We start from the raw sequence: 19,835 nt of genomic DNA on the forward strand, positions 1-19,835 counted from the left end.
AGCTTTTTTTCACACCCGTCGACGCCTGGGGTTTGTGCAATGCTTCCCCTTTCTTCACCTATTGTGCCTGAGGGTCTCATCGAATGCTGTGACAAACCACTCAGTGGTCGGCCTGTAAATGATCGAGGCGTGACACGCTTACGAGACATGCTTTACCAGACAACAGAAAACAGAAACCATTATTTGTCGAGAGTATCAATCAGTTTTGCACGCGGGAAGCAGAAAGCAAGTAATGGCGCATTTAATTAACTTCGGCTATTGTCTCTGTTGTAATATCAATTACTCCAAAAGCGACATTTTGATACATGGCGATAATCCACGTTAAACCCACGGCACCGTGCTACTGGGTCACTGCCGTGTGTCGTTAGCGGTTTATCATTAAATAGGCTTTGGTCGCGTTTGACACCTTTTTTTAACCAAAGACCGCTTTAAGCGTGATTAAAAGGTTTAAATTCATTTTATGAGAATGCATTGAATTTGAATATAATTTAGCATTCCTTAACAAGAAGAAGAAAAACCTGTGTTGATTTTTATTATATTGAAAATGGCGAGTTATTAGGTATATAAAGTACAAGCAAACTATGTGTGATCACAAATAATGCATGGAAGTCAATTTTGTTTGTAGGGTAAAAATGATCCTAGGTTCCGCATAAATCTGTCTGTATCTCCGAGCAGCCCGAGATATGACTAGTATGAATAACCTTCAGTGGTTCTAAGTGAGTCAAGTCAAAATAAATTGCCTCATCTTAAATGTTCTTATAAGACACAATTTCATTGTCATTGACAATCACTGGCGTATATTAGTGAAAGCATAAAAAAATTCTTGCTAATAAAAACACCATTCTGAATGTCTTCAACCCAGTGAAGGGTAATATATTTTTAACAATTATCAATAAAGACAAAAAATCATCGACCTTTTAGGTTATTTTTAATTTTACGTGGGTGCAAGGCAATATTAACACGTCAGGAACTTCTGGAATTATTCTCAGCACAATCCGCATGATTTTATACAAAGAAGACATTATTTATGCAGGAGGCACTCGTAGGTTAATATTTTAGGCTGTATATGTCCACGTATTCTCTGGTCTGTCGTGTAGGAGATAAACAGTGACCACAGATCAGGGTTGTGTAAAACAGAAAAAAACTTTTCTAACCAAACCCAGGGTAAAGCGGAATAAAACTGGTGTCCTCCTATTGCATTAGTCCCGAACCCACTGAAGAATTAAATTCGCATTCACACCGGGACCCTATGCCGAAGGTAAAAACGCGAGGAAGCTGAAACACCAGTGCTATACACGTCCATGCTGTAAACACGGCTTAAAGTCATCAGGGATCATTGATCTATGTAATACCCAATGTCAATAAACACATTGCCTGCTGCAGTCTGACAGGGTCTCAAGGTCGAGGATCTGTTCGGACGTTTCCACTTGTTGTAATCTGTAAACCAACAACAACTTCAAGAATATCGAGCTTCTCGGGCTGGGCGAAAGTAATGAACAAGTAAAATGGGACAAATGAAGCGATTGTCTGTGTAAAAGTGCTCTATAAACACACTCAGTCAAGCAATACTTTCCCCACTTTCCCCAGAAGATTATGCTGGTTGTTGTTGGAATTCGATAAAATGCCGGCATTTCGGAGAGATCCGTCGGCGAGGCCAGTGGTTACTAGGAGCTGGCGAAGTGCGCGCTCCGATCTGACCGCGCCTTCAAATGATCTGTCGAGACTGCCAAGAGATAAAGATTTCACCAAAGGATATACTCCTCCATGGGAAATAATTAAAATATCCACTGTAACGTCGTGCGTCAGATCAAAAAAGATATTGTATTAAACCCGTGTGTCGCGTTTGATTTTCCAGGCATCAAAGAAAAGACCCTGACAGATTTACGAGGGGCTGACGTCGGAATCTTCCGGAGATTATCGATCCTTTACGAACGCTTACGATCATATTCTAGTTTGTCATCCAGCTGAATGAAAAATGTAGGTTGATTAATGTGATCAGGATAGGAAAGATAATAAGTACAACACGTTTACGGGGACCGTCATTTAATGACTCGTGTCAGGGGTACATCTGTGGGTAGTTCCTCGTAGGTAGCACTTGACCGCAGCTTGTCACGTACGTCCAAATAATACATCCCTGCTACACACATCCAAATAACATGTCATTGTCATCAATGTCCAAATAACACGTTTCAACTGCCGATTTCAGAATGATATGTCTCCAGATATTATTCTGATTTTAATATCTTCCTCATGATCCCGGAAACAAATACGTTTTGTCAACGATAAACACCCATGATCGATTTTGCGTGTTAAATAACACGTATATAGCATAACATGTTGCCTGCGGATACTCGATAGAACCATGAGGACTGTGCGCAGCTGAGGGATATCTCGGCAAGGTAAAGATACGGTAAACATTGTCAGAATGGAATCATAAATCTTATCATTTGTATAATGATACTGAAACAAAAAGTGACGAGAGCTAAAAAGACACAATATACTTCGATGGAGTCACAATGTTACGTCCAATGGTAGATGGTCTCAATGTCTTCACGGACAGGTACTATTCAATAACGGCCAGGCTTCTCTTCTCCCAGTGCTATGTATTAAATTTTACAATGGCTCGCCAGACAAACAGGTTAGTGGGTTCATTTCCAGGTCGAGCCAACGACATACAAGTTAAAAACTGACTCCGTGACTGAATTGTTAGCGTGTTAGTGCAGGTCATTAACTCAGCAGCCTCTTTCAATAGGATCCTTGTGAGTCCTAGTATCGTCCATGCTGGCGTCCTCTCCCGTCGTACATGTTAAGGCCTGCCAACCAATGTACCAAGACGCTTTAGGTATATCTGTTTTACTTCTTCAACATTGGTGGCCTTGGGTTTCCCTGCGATCTGTTATTTTTCCTCCCACCATGATGCTGGCATCATTGATATACAAGTGAAATATTCTTGAAGACGGCGTAGAAGATCCAAAGATCCAAATAAATAAATAAATAAATAAATAAATCTGAATAAAAAAACTGAGACTGTTGCTACTTCCTGGCTCGGTCCTATTCATAAGTACATAGAGGCAGTTTTGGTCATCATGAGTAGTTCCCCACAGCCCACGGTCAGCTTGCAGTTTGCCCCAGTCCCTTAAAAGTACGAGTTTTTTAAAACTTCTCTCTGGTGAAAATGAATGATCGTCATGTCGCTTACATGATGTATCATGGCGTAATTCGCAGCAGTTTCAGATCGTCTCCGCTATTTTGGCATCCTCCCTTGTATTATGTTCGGCCATATGAACACATCTTTTACAAAACGATGTTTATCAGCAAAATGTAAAAAAAAAAAAGAAAAACACTGTCTGTAGTTAATTGAAGGCAATTCAACACGAATTCAATTACCGCCATGTATCGGTATATACTGAATGATGTATATGAATGATAGTATATACTCAGTAGGGTGCTTTAGTACGTTAGCACCTTATGTGTGTGGATATTAAGAGAGTCCTGTCATACGGAGGCACTGTCCACAATTCTTTCACCTGTCGGATACTGTTTAGACGAGGTATAACTATCGGGCTGACAGTATTTTTAAGCACAAGTAAATTGTGTGCAAATGTTAGTGTTCCTGTGATTTATTAAACACGTGCAAAATCACACTAAACACTTTTCTAAAGGAAAAAACAATATTTTGTAACAAAATATATATACTTAGTCTGAATCTTTACTGTGTAGACTTATCATTATCTTCTGTCACGGGAAGGACAAGGCAAGATAAGGGTGAATGTTTGACTTATCACCATAGATTTGAGCAGCAGTTCTCAGCCAACTAAAACAAAGACCTGATACATCCAAAACACTGGGTTCTGATTAAATACTTGTAAAATTTCAACAAGAAGATTTTTGTAAAACCGACATTTTCAAAAACAGCAAAGCAAATGATATTATGATTTTAATTTGAAGTGATTTTAATTGCTGTTCTATATCATTCTATTAGTCCTGACTTGCTAACATTCCTGTTAAAAAAAACATCATCTTAATAACCCAAAAATTTAAAGAGATGAAAAAGTACGTGTTATCGCGAAAAGGACGAGAAAACGGTGTTATTCCTTATCGCTGGAATGTTTTGTAAGGGTACCACTATCGGGCAGTAAAGGTGAGAAAAAAATGGCTTGTGTAACTCTCAGATCAGCGATAGGCCTTACACAAAATCAAACAAAGAAACACGAGACGCTTGAATAAGTGCAATACATATATTTTAACAAAACAGACAAATAATAATACAACTGACAATAATAAGCAACACAATACAAAAACTTACAAATATATATATATATATATATATACAGCGTCCAATCCGGATGGAATATTCCGGCTTCCAAAGGTGAGTCAGTCTTTGAGATGACTTTGATTTTGAGTTAAGAAGAATTCCTCAATCTATGGATGACAATCCGATAAGTGGTTTATTCTCCTACTGCCTGTGTAACTTCTCAGGGCGGTCGGGTTGACAGTAGCGTCCGGGATGCCGAGCTGCCGATGTATTTTTCCTCGGAAATATACACAAAGTCACTTTCAGGGTAAGCTGGGGTGAAAAAAAAAAAGCATAAAGAGACAATGAGCGATACATGCTCCAGAATAACGTCTCCAAAAAGTAGCAATTGGCGAAATGCAAGCCCACATAGTGCTCTGTACAGAAAATGGAGTACAAATGAGGAATGTCGAATGGCGTGAAAGCCGATATCTCCAAACCCAACAAAATCCTGCACAGTGAATGACAGTAAATGCGACTGCTCTCAAATGGATTTTGGGTATATGACTGCTCACAAGTGGACTTGAACGAATAACTGTGAGCTTCACAACTTATTTAAGTGTAAAAGAAAATACTGGATTATTTGATCATGAACATGTTTACAACAACAATACATATTTCTAGAATGTACACTCTATTTGCAACGACACTAAACTCATCAGAATCGAAGCCTCGTGAACTCTCGTTTGAATTACATTGCACTCTAGAACGTACACAGAGCGAAAAATGTAGGTCAGACACTGCCAAATAAAAAATAATAAAAAAATATAACACAACGTTTACAGATGGGGTTCGTAACAGTTTAAGATTGTGTCCCAACTGACGCTGATCAGTGTAAAGAGTATCACATGGATTTTCCGTGCATGGGTACACTTATGAATCCGGTTACCTGTCATCGGCTCTAAATGTCATCTGATGAGGTTTCCAGTCTGTACATCCGGAGGAAGCACAGGCTTGTTTTCATGGCCAGTCCGGAAAATTCTTCTCTTATATGGAGATTTATTACATCCTATTCCCCGGATTTCTGGAACATAGTGAATAAATACGTATTAGTTTTGGTCAGTATATTTTACAGTATAGGCCTACAATTTGTGCCATGTTTCCAGCCAGTTTAGTTGAGTTTTCTTGCTTGATAGTGTTGCCTGCTAGATGAGTTGGACATTGACAAACTTTAATTTCTAAATGCTCTCAATGGATCAGGCCATATCATGGTCAGCAAGAACGGTACCGCACTGGTGTGCACTATACAGGGGTAAATTCTTAATCAAGACCTCCCATGAATCATGGCTCCTTCAAAACGGATCGATTCGGTGATTAGATGAAAGTCTCGATTTCACACTCATTTCTGACTAATGCGAGAAAACACGGGTGGTCAGAGTAAACCGCCCGATTGTATTAGTGCGCCTGTGTCCTCAGCTGATTGGTTGATGGACAGAAGCGGACAGATTAGTGGACTGGAAACATTTGAAAGGAACACAGCTTAAAGATCTGATTAATACGAAGCAACCTTCAAATTGGAAGGCTGATACGTCTTTTTCGGCATCATAATTAGTTTCTGTTAATGAAAGCAATCCAAGATATAAAACTGTAATATTTGCGGAACAACACCACGGACAAGCGTAATAAGAAATATGCCAAGCCTAATGTGACTTCGTCAAACATAAAGTTATAAAAGCCTCTTCAGGTAGAAGGAATTTGGTGGTATTTGTTCTCATCTTATTTCTTATAGGACATTGTACTCGCTGTTTAAGTCATGCCTGCTTGTAACACATGGCTGTAACGTTACATGTTCTGTGCATATGCCAGAAGCAGTTTCTATATACTTCTGTTACGCACACAATCTGAACATAAACCTCTATGCAGTCCTAGGTAATACAGTATTGTTTTGAATTCAAAAAGATTTAACGTGCAAATCATAAACTGATTTGAATCTGAATTACGAGGTGTTTTAGAAGTCTGAGGGATGGTCAGCGTGTGCAGGTACACGTTGTAGAGGCTACGAAATGCATGCCGGGGCCTATCAAGTGACATTGTGTGTATGCTATCGCTGATTTTCCCATTAAGGCTAAGATCAATACAGTGTTGAGCTCCCGGACAACAGATCCGGTAGACAATTGGTGTCCGCTCGCTGCTTTCCTTTGAAGATCCGTGTATTCGTGCGCGAGAAGCTAGCCCCGGACGTCCATTGGATATCGATATAATTGTTACTTAGCCAATCGGAAGACAGGTAGATTTCTGGGATGATTTATAAACAGTGAGGTATCTTCAGCAGATTTTGAACAGTAAAAACGATGGATTTATATATTTTGCTTGTTAATGTGAAATCCCCTTGGACAATAATTACAAACTTAACATTGACAAAATAGCATGTTTACAGAAATTAATTTGAGAACGGAAGGGAATAGGTTCTCTTTGTATTAGTCCTACGAGGAAAGCATAACGTTTAGAGAAATACGGAGAGACCCGTCTATTCCCAAATTTCAAATGGGCAGAATAAGTCATTTGAAAGTTCTGTTGCAGAAATCATCTTTACTTCTCCCATTTAAGACAAGCTATAGACTTCAGCATGTCAAAATTAGATTAATTCGGAAGTTATTTATCGTCATCTCTGTTTAAGGAAAGCTAAGAAGACAGAAAGAAGAAGAAGAAAAAAAACAATGCTAAAAATAACATTGCTAACAGATGAAAGTATCCTTTCTGAACACACACATGTGCATTCTTGTTTAAATATGTCAGTCACAGCACAGGATTCATATAAAATTAACGTTTGATAATTAGATGAAAACTTATGACAGAGCATTGCTCTTTCACTGATAAGCTTCACAAAGTAGAGTATTGGGGTAACTCCAGCAAAAGATACCAGGCGATGCATGGTATAATCATCCATCGCGTTATATCTTTTATGACATTGTCTATCACGAATTTCTCTAACCCAAACGCATGAATAATACAGGTTTGATCAATGAATAACACACAATGGGGAAAGCCTGAGTATAACCGTACTTTAACTCACCAATTTATCCGCACATAGAATATGGAAGAGACAATATCCACAATCTCATCAAATATTTCAATACGCACAGTTTAGTATATTCCATTATTTTGCGTACTTTTTTCTCAGTACTATAGATTAAAGTATGAGTCAAAGGAACTTTTGAAGCATCTATCATTTCTATTTCTTCATTTATTTCATTGGTGTTTTTACGTCGTTCTCAAGAATATTTCACTTATACGACGGCGGCTAGTATCATGGTGGTTGGAAACCGGGCAGAGCCCGGCGAAAACCTACCGACCATCCGCAGGTTGCTGGAGGCCTTCCCACTTACGGCCGAAAAGGAAGCCAGCATGAGCTGGGCTTGTCTATCAGTTCTACGCTAAGTATTAAATTCCGCTCTGTGCAAACGTTGTAAGTTGTTTCTTTGAAACTAGGACATCATCATTTTCCCTAAATAAAACAAGATTATTTGTCATATCATATATGCATCAGCGTTGTGTGCAAATATATGCATTCAGAATAATTTGTTAAATAAGACAGTTATATGCGTATACAATTTATATATGTGTGACCTGTTTTCTTGAGTGTATTTACATGTGAATAAAGGCTATGAACTTTGGTTTAATTGAAATAAATTGTAGAATTTGGACAATAATGTGTCCTTCACAGTAATCTCCTTTTTATACTACAAAATAAGATCTCAGCATGGGCATCGTTGAACATGATTGATCGGACCTCTGTAGCTGATATAGTATGGTATTATGGCCATGTTTCTGTCGGAAAAGACATGTTTGTAACTTTAAGTTGAATACCTCAATACAAAGGTAACAGCTTAAAACCAGCACTGGCATTCCCATTATGTCTTGTGTATTTGTTTTGTGTGTTTTAATCCAAAACCACAACAACTAACAATCTATATGAGCCAGTTCTAATGATATGAACTTTAAGTTTAAAGTTAAGAATGTAATAAGAATGTGACTCTCATTTAACATGGCCGTCAAACAAAATGGAAAAAGTAATAAATAGCTTTCGATTCTTGCATTATTGCTTAAGAAAAACATTTTAAAAATGCGCTTCTGACTTGAAAGAAGCAAAACTGTGGCTTATCCGCTATGTATGTTTCAGAACCTCGTTTATATACTGCATAGTATGTCATATAACACCCTGGTTTTAACACTTTCTATTGGACACCACAACGGGCCTGAAATGGTCAAATGGGTGAAATCCAGGCGGATTTGTTCCAATTTTGAGCAGGGGTCGGTTGATTATTAGATATTTTATCTCGACCGTTTCCCAAGCCTTACCCGTTCACCAGGCGAGATTTGGTCAAGCGACGTCCCCTTTGATCTCGAGCAGACAATCCTGGAAGCCGGCACAAAATGGCCTCTTCGGCAATTAAAGGGCAATAAAATGCCAGCATTGATGCTGTCTTGGCTACTGATTTATGATTTGCTTTGCAGCGCCCAATGCGTGGTGTGCATGCAGGGCTGGGTCCTGGGGAGAAAGGGCTGATTGTGTGTTGTGATGGGATAGGGCAAAGGCGCAGTATTTTCATACCCTAATCCAGCGCGGTCGATGACTTGAGACCAGTTCAAGATGGGCCTCTGATACACAGAGATACCCTGTGCATGTCGGCTACCCATCAAAACCATTACTTTACTTTATAACGTGTATTTTTTCCTTGGAATAAATATTTGGCCATGAATGAAAAGAAACTTTTTTTTGTAACTTATATGCGTGCAGAAAGAATGTTAACATATTTTTTTCACACTTTGACACACAATAAGCTATCAGTGTTTGCATTGTGTATATATACATGTATATAAAAGAGTTCATCCAACTCTTAAAATACAGCGTTGTACTAAATATCGCCAGTTCTAAATATCGCCAACCCTAAATATCGTAAATCAGTCCATCGAGGGCCGAAGACGTTCTGGCAATTTTCACACCCTGAGAAGTTTACTCCAGGTCGTAAATTAGCAGAAACAATATGCATAAATGATAACATATTTAATGAATATGGGCATATTTCGCCCGCCCTAATAATGAACCCATAAATAATTCCAAGTTGAGGAACGTGTCCGAGGAGATGATAATTATTTCTATTAGATCTGCGCAGGAGGTACGCAGTAAACAAGACGTACGATTAACAATACTGACGCGCTCTGACTCGAACCTTGCTGCATGCTATATAGCAATGACGGGTTGAAATTTCTTTATTCTCTGGGTAAAACCATTGGTAATGCGGTAACAACTCCTGGGGGTCTGGATGAACTTCACAACACATTTCGCAATTCAAATATTCACTATATTTATATATTTTGCTTAAACTTAAGCTGTATAGTGGGAAACATCCTTGAAACCAAAAATAGTTTGTTCTACGGATGTTTGTGAACGCCTAAGATTTGTCGACTTTTTTTTATCAGTCTTTCCTTTTTCAAGGCCAGATTTCAACGAACCGCAATTTTCAGAGACACTTCGGCGTGTTTGTAGATTAAAACCTATTCATGGGGACCCCGTCCGAATGTCTGAATTACTGGTCACTTGTTTTATTATTGTTTGACTCACAATAAGATAGAAATTGTTTATATTTTATTTTTTTGTTGTAATCTTTGCACGGAGATGATAATTTATAAATTTCTCCTTCTGAATCAGCGTTAAGCGTAAAACTAAGAAAGGGAATTTTCAGGGGTCGACTTTTACTCAGCTGTACACTGGGCAGTGCCAAAAAAGCGCCATATTGGGAGAGAAACGGCATCAGAGAATGCAAATAGACTAAGGAGTGGTACTCAAATCAGAGTGTGTCGGAGAAACACAAGTAGTATCCCAGGTATGTTTGCAATAAATATATGTCATAAATAAATATTCTGCATCTTATAGTGAACTTATGGTACATTTCTTTAATTTTTGTGAGATTTAGCCTATAATTCTCCGTACCACAGGAATACGAAAGATAAATATATTCCCGGTAAAATAAAAAGGTGAGCTTTTATGACACACACATCATTTAGTATCTGGATCATACGCTTCAAAGGATTAAGATAAAAGTGATACTTTGGAAATACGCAAGAAGCTAGTTGGTTTAATTTAATTTTCTTTAGAAATACTTACGTAGCCGGCTGCTCTTATTTTTAAATAATAGCATTTTTGAGAAATTGGGAAGCACTAATAATTATAAATATATAATTTTAAACATAATTGCTCTTTTATCCTACTCATTTAACATACATATATGAGCCCCATCGTTTGAGTCCAATCAGGTATTACTAAACCAAATGTCGTTTCGCTGCATGTATTCGGTAAAAGAATGTCCTCCACCTATATGGTAATGTGTATTGTAAAAATGTCTCGTTCATTAAACTATGCATATACAGACCAACACTTGAATCTTTTATTGTCGACATTTCGCGGAATTTGTCGACCAATAACACTAGTAGGCGCTACAATCCATGAATATATTATTTAATTATATATGTATGGCTCACGTGCAGGCTCTGCAAATAAGATATACGTTCATTAATTGGATAGCGTATTTATTTGCGATATTGTAGAACACAGAAAAGAATGGTTAGATATGTCAACATGCTATCTATTATTGACATCCCACCATTTCTGCAAAATGATTCGTATATTCATGCATTTGTACCCCAACGTCTTACATCATTTGTAGCAATATCCGAATTGCTAATTGCAGTGATAACAGCATATAAACCCGCAGATGATATCAATACCAGAAATATGCCTATGTCAGAAGTGTCTTCTTTTGTTAAGCCTCTTATAATTTACCTATCAATATATCTAGCTAGTTGATGACGTTACTCGGGCAAAAGACCGACCTATGGGAGAGGTGAATTTGGAGAGAAACTAGCCTGAAAGAGTTACCTCCCATTTTTGGAACTCATTTAAGTGTTAATAGAACCAAAGTAGCAGCAGTCCTTTCTGTGCATGCTTGTTTCCAAGTCGGGTTCAGTTAAATTATCAAATTGTACGTATTTAAACAAATTAATAATAAAATATTTAAAAAACGCGCCAGCTAGGTCTATCTTTATGTACGTTGCAGCATTCTATAGCTGATACGTTGATAAAATTTGTGGTGATACTTTCATATCTTTATTAAACAATATCATTATCATTTTGTCAAAAATCACGCAAAATCTTGTGGGAGTAAGACAAATGCATACACATACCGTTATACATATGTACATTGGAATATTGTAGTCATTTCAGGGGAGAACCATGAGCATTGTTCGTTGAATTATTCATAAATATTAGCCATCTTGTAACTTTAGTTCTCAGGTTTGATCAGATTTTGATGCAGGGATAAGACGAGAGCTAAATGGAACCTCAACCCCCTTAATCCTACGATGACTACCACACACCACCTCCCGTAATCCTACGATGACTACCACACACCACCTCCCGTAATCCTACGATGACTACCACACACCACCTCCCGTAATCCTACGATGACTACCACACACCACCTCCCGTAATCCTACGATGACTACCACACACCACCTCCCGTAATCCTACGATGACTACCACACACCACCTCCCGTAATCCTACGATGAATACCACACACCACCTCCCGTAATCCTACGATGACTACCACACACCACCTCCCGTAATCCTACGATGACTACCACACACCACCACCCCTAATCCTACGATGACTACCACACACCACCTCCCGTAATCCTACGATGACTACCACACACCACCTCCCGTAATCCTACGATGAATACCACACACCACCTCCCGTAATCCTACGATGACTACCACACACCACCACCCCTAATCCTACGATGACTACCACACACCACCTCTAAGACAAAATATTTGGAGGTATATGCTAAAACTGATCTGAAATTGTACTCATACAGAACAGTCTGTAAAAGGTTAATTTAGATTACCATTAGAATACCAGATTAGCAGAAGCATTCGGTGTATTAACATCACCATAGTTGTAAGATAAACGACCGTATTTACCTTTTTAGAACTTGTTATGACACATTAACTAACTCTTATGATATCATATGGTTTATCAATTAGGGTTGTGTAAGCTTTGTCTATTAATATAGACGTACATATCACGATCCTTGTTGCTATCGTATGCATCTTTCAATTAACCTGCACCTTTGCAATTGTTCTTTTTGTCTTTTGTCTTCTTTTTGTTTGAACCAAAAACTTTCAATAACGTGTTGTAATTCCTGACAGAAATACTAATCTACTCAGCACAAGAATATGTGAAAAATGAATTTTGCCTGTAATTATTTCCCTACCTTAAATTTAATGCAGTTTAATATTTGAAATATATGGTGGACTGTATTGGGACCACTTTGATAGCGTTAACGTATTAAGTAAAGAGATTTCACTTTCGAATTTATGACAGGATGGAGCCAGCCTTCACACAATGTGTTTCTAAGATGTTTAGTTTTCAGTTTGAAGGAGGCAAAAGTCGTGTTGAGCATAGTACATAAACCATTTGAAAGCACATTTTGGAAAGATGATTAAACATATGCAAAAGTCAGTGCTTTTTTTTATCAGTTTTGTTTAAGGAATTGATCTTGGAAAGTCAGGTCGTGGAAAGGAAACGAGTTGGCATGGAATGTTCCAGTATCGGTTCACTACTTGAGCTTTTCAAATCAGGTAATCAGCAGCCACTGCCTTGCAAGTCGACAGGTAAATACGGTCATTTATCTTACAACTATGGTGATATATATATATATATATATATATATATATATATATATAGTGCCAGTTCGGTCAGTGCCAGTATGTCAGTAATTTTGTGTAGCCTTATCCTAACAGGAAAAAGATTTCAGTATTGTTGTGCAGCCATATTTCGTCAGTGCCAGTATGTTTGTATTGTTGTGCAGCCATATTCTGTCAGTACCAGTTAGCAGTATTGTTGTGCAGCCATATTCCGTCAGTGCCAGTATGTCAGTAATTTTGTGCAGCCTTATCCTAACAGGAAAAAAATTTTGTATTGTTGTGCAGCCATATTTCGTCAGTGCCAGTTAGCAGTATTGTTGTGCAGCCATATTCCGTCAGTGCCAGTATGTCAGTAATTTTGTGCAGCCTTATCCTAACAGGAAAAAAAATTTTGTATTGTTGTGCAGCCATATTTCGTCAGTGCCAGTATGTCAGTAATTTTGTGCAGCCTTATCCTAACAGGAAAAAGATTTCAGTATTGTTGTGCAGCCATATTTCGTCAGTGCCTAACAGGAAAATTTTGTCAGTATTGTTGTGAAGCCACATTCAGTCAGTACCAGGATGTCAATATTGTTGTGCAGCCATATTCAGGCACTGTTAGTATGTCAGTGTTGTTGTGCAGCCATATTCAGTCAGTACCAGGATGTCAGTATTGTTGGGCAGCCATATTCAGTCAGTACCAGGATGTCAGTATTGTTGGGCAGCCATATTCAGTCAGTACCAGGATGTCAGTATTGTTGTGCAGCCATATTCAGTCAGTACCAGGATGTCAGTATTGTTGTGCAGCCATATTCAGTCAGTACCAGGATGTCAGTATTGTTGTGCAGTCACATTCAGCCAATAACCAGAACACAAGTATTGTTCTGCAGCCATATTCAGCCAATAATCAGAACATAAGTTTTGTTGTGCAGTCATATTCAGCCATTAACCAGGAATGAAGTATTGTTATTCAGCTACATTTGTCAAACAACTACTGAACAAACGACCTTAACTTACCTTACTAGTGACAGGTTATTAACTTGTTTACTTTAACTACATTGGATATCATATGGGGAAAAGGCTTGGCTCTTCCATTCCATGGAACACTCATACATACTGGACAAAACGTATATTTAAAAACTAACACACTTTCGTGTAAAAGCATTATATATGCTATTTCAATTGTTGGCAATTTAGTTGCTCATTTTAATGAACATTGCAATGGTTTGCCACTACAGCAGAGTCAAATAAATAAATAACTGATTTTAATGTATTAATACATAATTGGATTTCAATGTATCATATTGTATTTTGAGAAAGCTCAAAAGAGTACTTCGACAACTCTCCACAGAAATAAACTCTACGGATATAACACATGGTCATGCATTTACACTAAGCTTGACAGCAATCGAAAAACCTTGAAACGTAATAAGAATATAGATAAAAAGTTTTGCCAGATGGCATCATTAACTCTCTTATATGGAACAAAATAATTAAAAATATGGGACTGACTTTGCACTCGTTTTACTCTATTTTACCTTTAACCAACACCCACCCAAGATCAACATTTTAAAAGGCCAGAGACCAGCATTATGTTCACTAGCCACACTGCGTTTCAAGCTACTAATGTAACTTGTCACTCTACTTCATTAATTTTTTTCAAAGCATACATCTTCAGCAGGGACAAATGTTAGAGAGTTTATGTGCACCCAAAAGGCAAACAGAGCTTTACACGCCCAGGAACTGGAACGATTGGTAGTAATAAATCTCTGGGTTCAGCGATTCCTTTTTTTATCAGTTTTGTTGAAGGAATTGATCTTGGAAAGTCAGGTCGTGGAAAGGAAACGAGGCGTGAGTTGGCATGGAATGTTCCAGTATCGGTTCACTACTTGAGCTTTTCAAATCAGGTAATCAGCAGCCACTGCCTTGCAAGTCGACAACAACTTCGAATTACTTTCCTGACTTTTGCAAAAAAATTGGCATTCAAGGCGCAGGCCAAATACGAGATATAGGCTTGCAGCAGATAAAGGTTTTGTGAGTTAGCGTACAGAGGCATTTGTTGAATACAAAACATCTCGTTAACATCAGTACATTGACTAACCAATTCCTGCAAAAAGGTTTCTCTGTGTTGCACCTTACGCATTTCAACCATTTGAGCGCTCACTTTCCGTATAGTTTATGCTTCTCCGCTCTTATATTGGGCACTTGTATTTCAGCTTTTTCTATACGTGATTTATTCCATTGGGTGTTGTATTCCTCTCCTACTTAGCAGTGAGGCTTGCTCGCAATAAAGCTCACATTCTGAAGCGCTGATTGTATGCTTGACCAGTGCTGTTTATTAGCTCCGGTGACCAGTAATTATTGAGTATTTCCTCCCCAATGACGGGGTGTGCAGCCTGGTCGAACCATACAATTTCATGAGCGTCTGCAGACCGACCCACGGCCTTTTAATCTAACTATCGATTTGAGAACGGTTCTCAGTCGCTTCGATGACTTCGAATTAAACCTTGGTCGATAGAAAAGACTTGGATTAGCCTGGATTGGCATGGATATAACAGTTAGCATGTTTCGGCTTCAACCGATAAGTTCACTATAAATCAAAAGGACGTTCGGGAGAAAGAGAATAGAAAAAGTCGACAAGACACGAAACTCGAAATTGCCTCTCTGTCGTGGGATATTATGGCGTGAGAAGATATATCTACCCCTCGCCGAGCAAGGGATCACGCGTCTATCCCAGTTCGCTCAGTCGAAATAATTTCCAGAATTAGATTCGCTTACTGTAAATTGACTTCTGGGTATTGTTCTCTGTTCCAATTGCCCTTTTATGAAAGTGTTTTTTTCCTCTCAATCTCTGTATTATCTATCGTATCCATTTTTCTCACAAACAACAATAGTCCTGTAAACATCATCCGATTGACCATTTGTGTCAAGGAAATCTAGCGATACAGCAACATCCTAAATGGGATCTGGATAAGAGAAAATGTGCTATTTGAAAATCGTCGCCAATTCTTAATGACGATTAACTCCACAGAAAACCACACACTTATTGTTTTCAAGCTACCCAACATCAAACGTTATATCCTATGTGATGTTTAACGGGAGATTTGATCCTCAATTTAGGCATGCGGCATTCTATTCCTCAGCGAGGAAACATACCCACACTGGTTGTGACTCTATGCTCCAGCGGACACTGCTGACTCACCGGGTAGTGTTCAATGTACCTCGGAGTAGTCGCCCCTGAAAATAAGTACGACTCTGCCATACACTCAAGAATCGCGACTGTAACGAATGTACACCAGTGAATACGCTACTGACTGATGTGTTAGGGAGGACAAGAAACGAGCGCCTTCACAGAATGGACAGAAGCAATTAATATCCGGTATTTCTAGCCTGATAGGTATTTCTTGGAACTCATACATCTTTACAAACATACTATAACTCTTGAAACAAAAGTTTGCAAAACGAAACTAAAGGCATGTATTTTGTACCATGTAGAAATGAACAAATCTACAGTTGGAACATACAATACCTTCTACAGGAACAGGCGAGAAGTACCGTATACTTCTCTGTGTATATCCCAATCAGAATGCAAGGGCATCATCAAGTTTTTTCACAGAATGTTTAACAATCTTAAAGTAACTTTTGGGATCAAATGCTCTTGAAATGTTAGCTCAGTGACACGGGCGGAGTCCTTATTTGGTGAAGACTTGTGAATATTACAATTTACAGCTTGGAAAAGCTGTTTATAATTATAGTTTATTATTATTGCTCATGAAAACCGATAAAAAGATACACAATGCATCTAAACAAGGAATGCCTTAAAATAATAAATTTATATCAAGCCATGGCATGGAGTAAGTATGATACCGTTAGTATACGTGTAAAAGCATATGATGTACATACATAAATGTACATTACATAATACTGTCCATAAAGATTAAGACGTTTTCTTAAGCTGAACGCACGCTTGACATAGGTTTTATGCCATAAAGTGACTGAGGCAGACTACGAACACTGAGCTTCCGGACTGGAGGCTGGACTGTTTGATTCTCAAAGTCGTCTGAGATATTAATAAGAACGACACTCAGCCCACATAATTAATAAGATTAATTATTTTTAATTATGAATTTTATTAACGCTGACACCTCGTTTGTCTCCACACACTGAATTCTGATTCAGTATGGATAAAAATGTGCTACACTTCGGCATGCTTTTGGTAAGGTTTTGGTACACAAAAAGGACATTAAAACGCTGTATTCACATTAGCCTGACGACACGTGTTCAAAGTTCATTGCCAACTGGAGTCTTATTTAAGAATTCATCTTTGTATCTTAACCTTTGTGTTACACTATTTTCATCCCTTTAAATGCAAATGACACTCGTTGTGGTTAATTTAAATGATGCTAACAAATGGTGTGTCAAAAAGAGTCTTAGATTGCATATTCCGACAAGCGCTGGGGAAGGAATATGATGTGACATAACTCTCTGAGGCCAAGCAATTTATCACTTAATTACATAAGTCAGTAGAGGAAGAGGATCACAACTCTTGATAAGGCTCTGTTTGGCGGGCAAAATGACCAGCCATTTACTTGTACTGCTTTTGACTAGAGAATTTAATGAAGTTTTCTGAAAAATATCGACTAGGCTGAAACAATCTCGATTGAATTACCCGTTTGGCCTCCGGTGTAAAATTTAGGGGAGAAACCTTGCGTGATCTCGTTCTGGTGATGGACGGTCATAAATCATAGAGTAAGTGGCGTAACGGTAAGCGAGACGAGCTCACAAGGGCTTTGAGGACCTATCTGTTAATATAGCAGGAACAAAATTAGCTTTAAAAAAACAAGACTTTTACCCCGGCCGAGGCCATTGTGTTTGAATAAGGTGAAAGTTGATCTTGGCCAACAAAGTTTGTTGCACGACCAGATAAATGCCTGCAGAATTGCATTAAGGAACTTGACATGTTATATGGCCCCGTGACACGCAGGTGTGGTGTATTCAATAGCCTGAGAGTGCTGTATGAATATGACGTGTGTACATTGCGTATTTAGCACGTGCATTAAATCTCCATGGATTCAATATCTGCTTCACTTCACAAGATAAACTGTGTACTTTATTTATTGAACTGAAAACTACAAGACATGCTACAGTAGTATTTGTATTATTGATTTGAGGTTATATGCACCAAGCAGGGTTCCTGTGTTCTATGTAGGGTTCAAGTATCCAGGTACCTTAATGTATACTAATCTTTGGCTACATTTGTGCAGTGAAGTCAGACAAAACGGAAGTGCATAATTAAACTTATCTAATACAACAGACAGGTGTTCAGTGGATGTTCGTGACGTTTTATAATTTGAAAGAACACGTAGTGAATAGGTGTTTACGTGATGAATACTGGCTGGATAGTTAGCCAGTAGTTGGATGAATATGCAAGTCAGTTGCTGCGAGTAGGTGAATGGACAGGTGGTGAATACGTGAGTATTTGGCCAATTGTGCTTGTAGATAGTTGATCAATGTATGAGGTGAGCAAAGGGATAGCAAGGTACTCTGTGAATATTCCAGTAGTTGCGAATAGGTGTGAATACTATATCACTTGTCAAATGGGTAATATATGTTGAATTTGAGAATAGCTGGTGAGTTGTAGGAGCCAGAAACAAGTAAGTGAGTGATTAGCTACGTACGTAGTGAGTATCCAAGTTGCTGCGAGTATCCAAATTAAGTGAATAGATGGATAGGTGATGAATACGCGAGTACTTGGCCTAAGTGTTTGAGGTGAGCTAGTAAATGATTGATGAATAAATAGAGGTGAGAGATTTGTGAGTTAATGGTAAAGACGTTTGTGATTGAATAGCTAAGTACACGGGAATATGCGAGCGAGTAGCGGAATGGGTGAGTAGGCCGTGAATATGTGAGCAAGTGTAAACAGTGAAAAGGTCAAAAGGTGAGTGAATATGTGAATAGGAGGGTGGAATATATGAACTCTTTGTTGGTGAAAGGGTGGTGAGTATGTGAATAAATCAGTATAGGATGAGAAGAGCGCGGTTATCTTCAGAGAAGAGTGTGAGTCGGGTTCGCGAGCAGTGAGCAAGCTGTGATCAACACACGACTTAATTCTGTCCAGGCTTATCGTTAGGTTCTGAAATAATTGGGCATTCTGCGCCTGTGAATAGGTGAACAACAAGCGACTTAGCTCATCCCAGACATGGCGTTAACTTATGGTAGCTTTGGGTATTACGTCCAGGTGAGCGGGCTGTGAACAACAAACAACTTGGGTCAGCTCAGACGTGGTGTTCAGCTCTTGTACAATTGAGCATGGCTTGTGAGTGATGGGTGAGCAGGCTGTGAAAAACAAATAACTAAGCTCACCATGACTTGGCGTTAACTTCTGACAGAATTGGGTATGATTTCCAGGTGAGAAGATTGTAAACAACAAACAAATCAGCCCCGAAGAGACGTTCAGCTCTTGCAGAATTGGGCATGATGTGTGGGTGAATGGGTGAGTGCATTCACCAGGAAATGAGTTCTGGTACAACTGGACCCGATGTACAGGTATATATAGGTAAGCTGGTCGTGAACAACAAACGACTGAGTTCAGACAAGACCTGGCGTCAAGTTCTGGCTGATCTGAGCGTCGGTGAATTCATGCTGATTCCGTTTGTACACTGATTTGCCATGTCAAATAAGACATGAAAGCCTGATAACATGTAACCTAAAGAGGCCCGCTCAGGTGACTGATGGATGGCTTGACTCACGCACGTGCAGCCGGGCATGCGCGCTTATTACGTAATAATAGGCTTTTAGAGCGGTGTGTGTGATCTCTATAAAGTGCAATATGTCTACTACACACACAGCGA

This window comes from Liolophura sinensis, chromosome 1 (assembly GCF_032854445.1).
Source record: "Liolophura sinensis isolate JHLJ2023 chromosome 1, CUHK_Ljap_v2, whole genome shotgun sequence".
Lineage (NCBI taxonomy): Eukaryota > Metazoa > Mollusca > Polyplacophora > Chitonida > Chitonidae > Liolophura > Liolophura sinensis.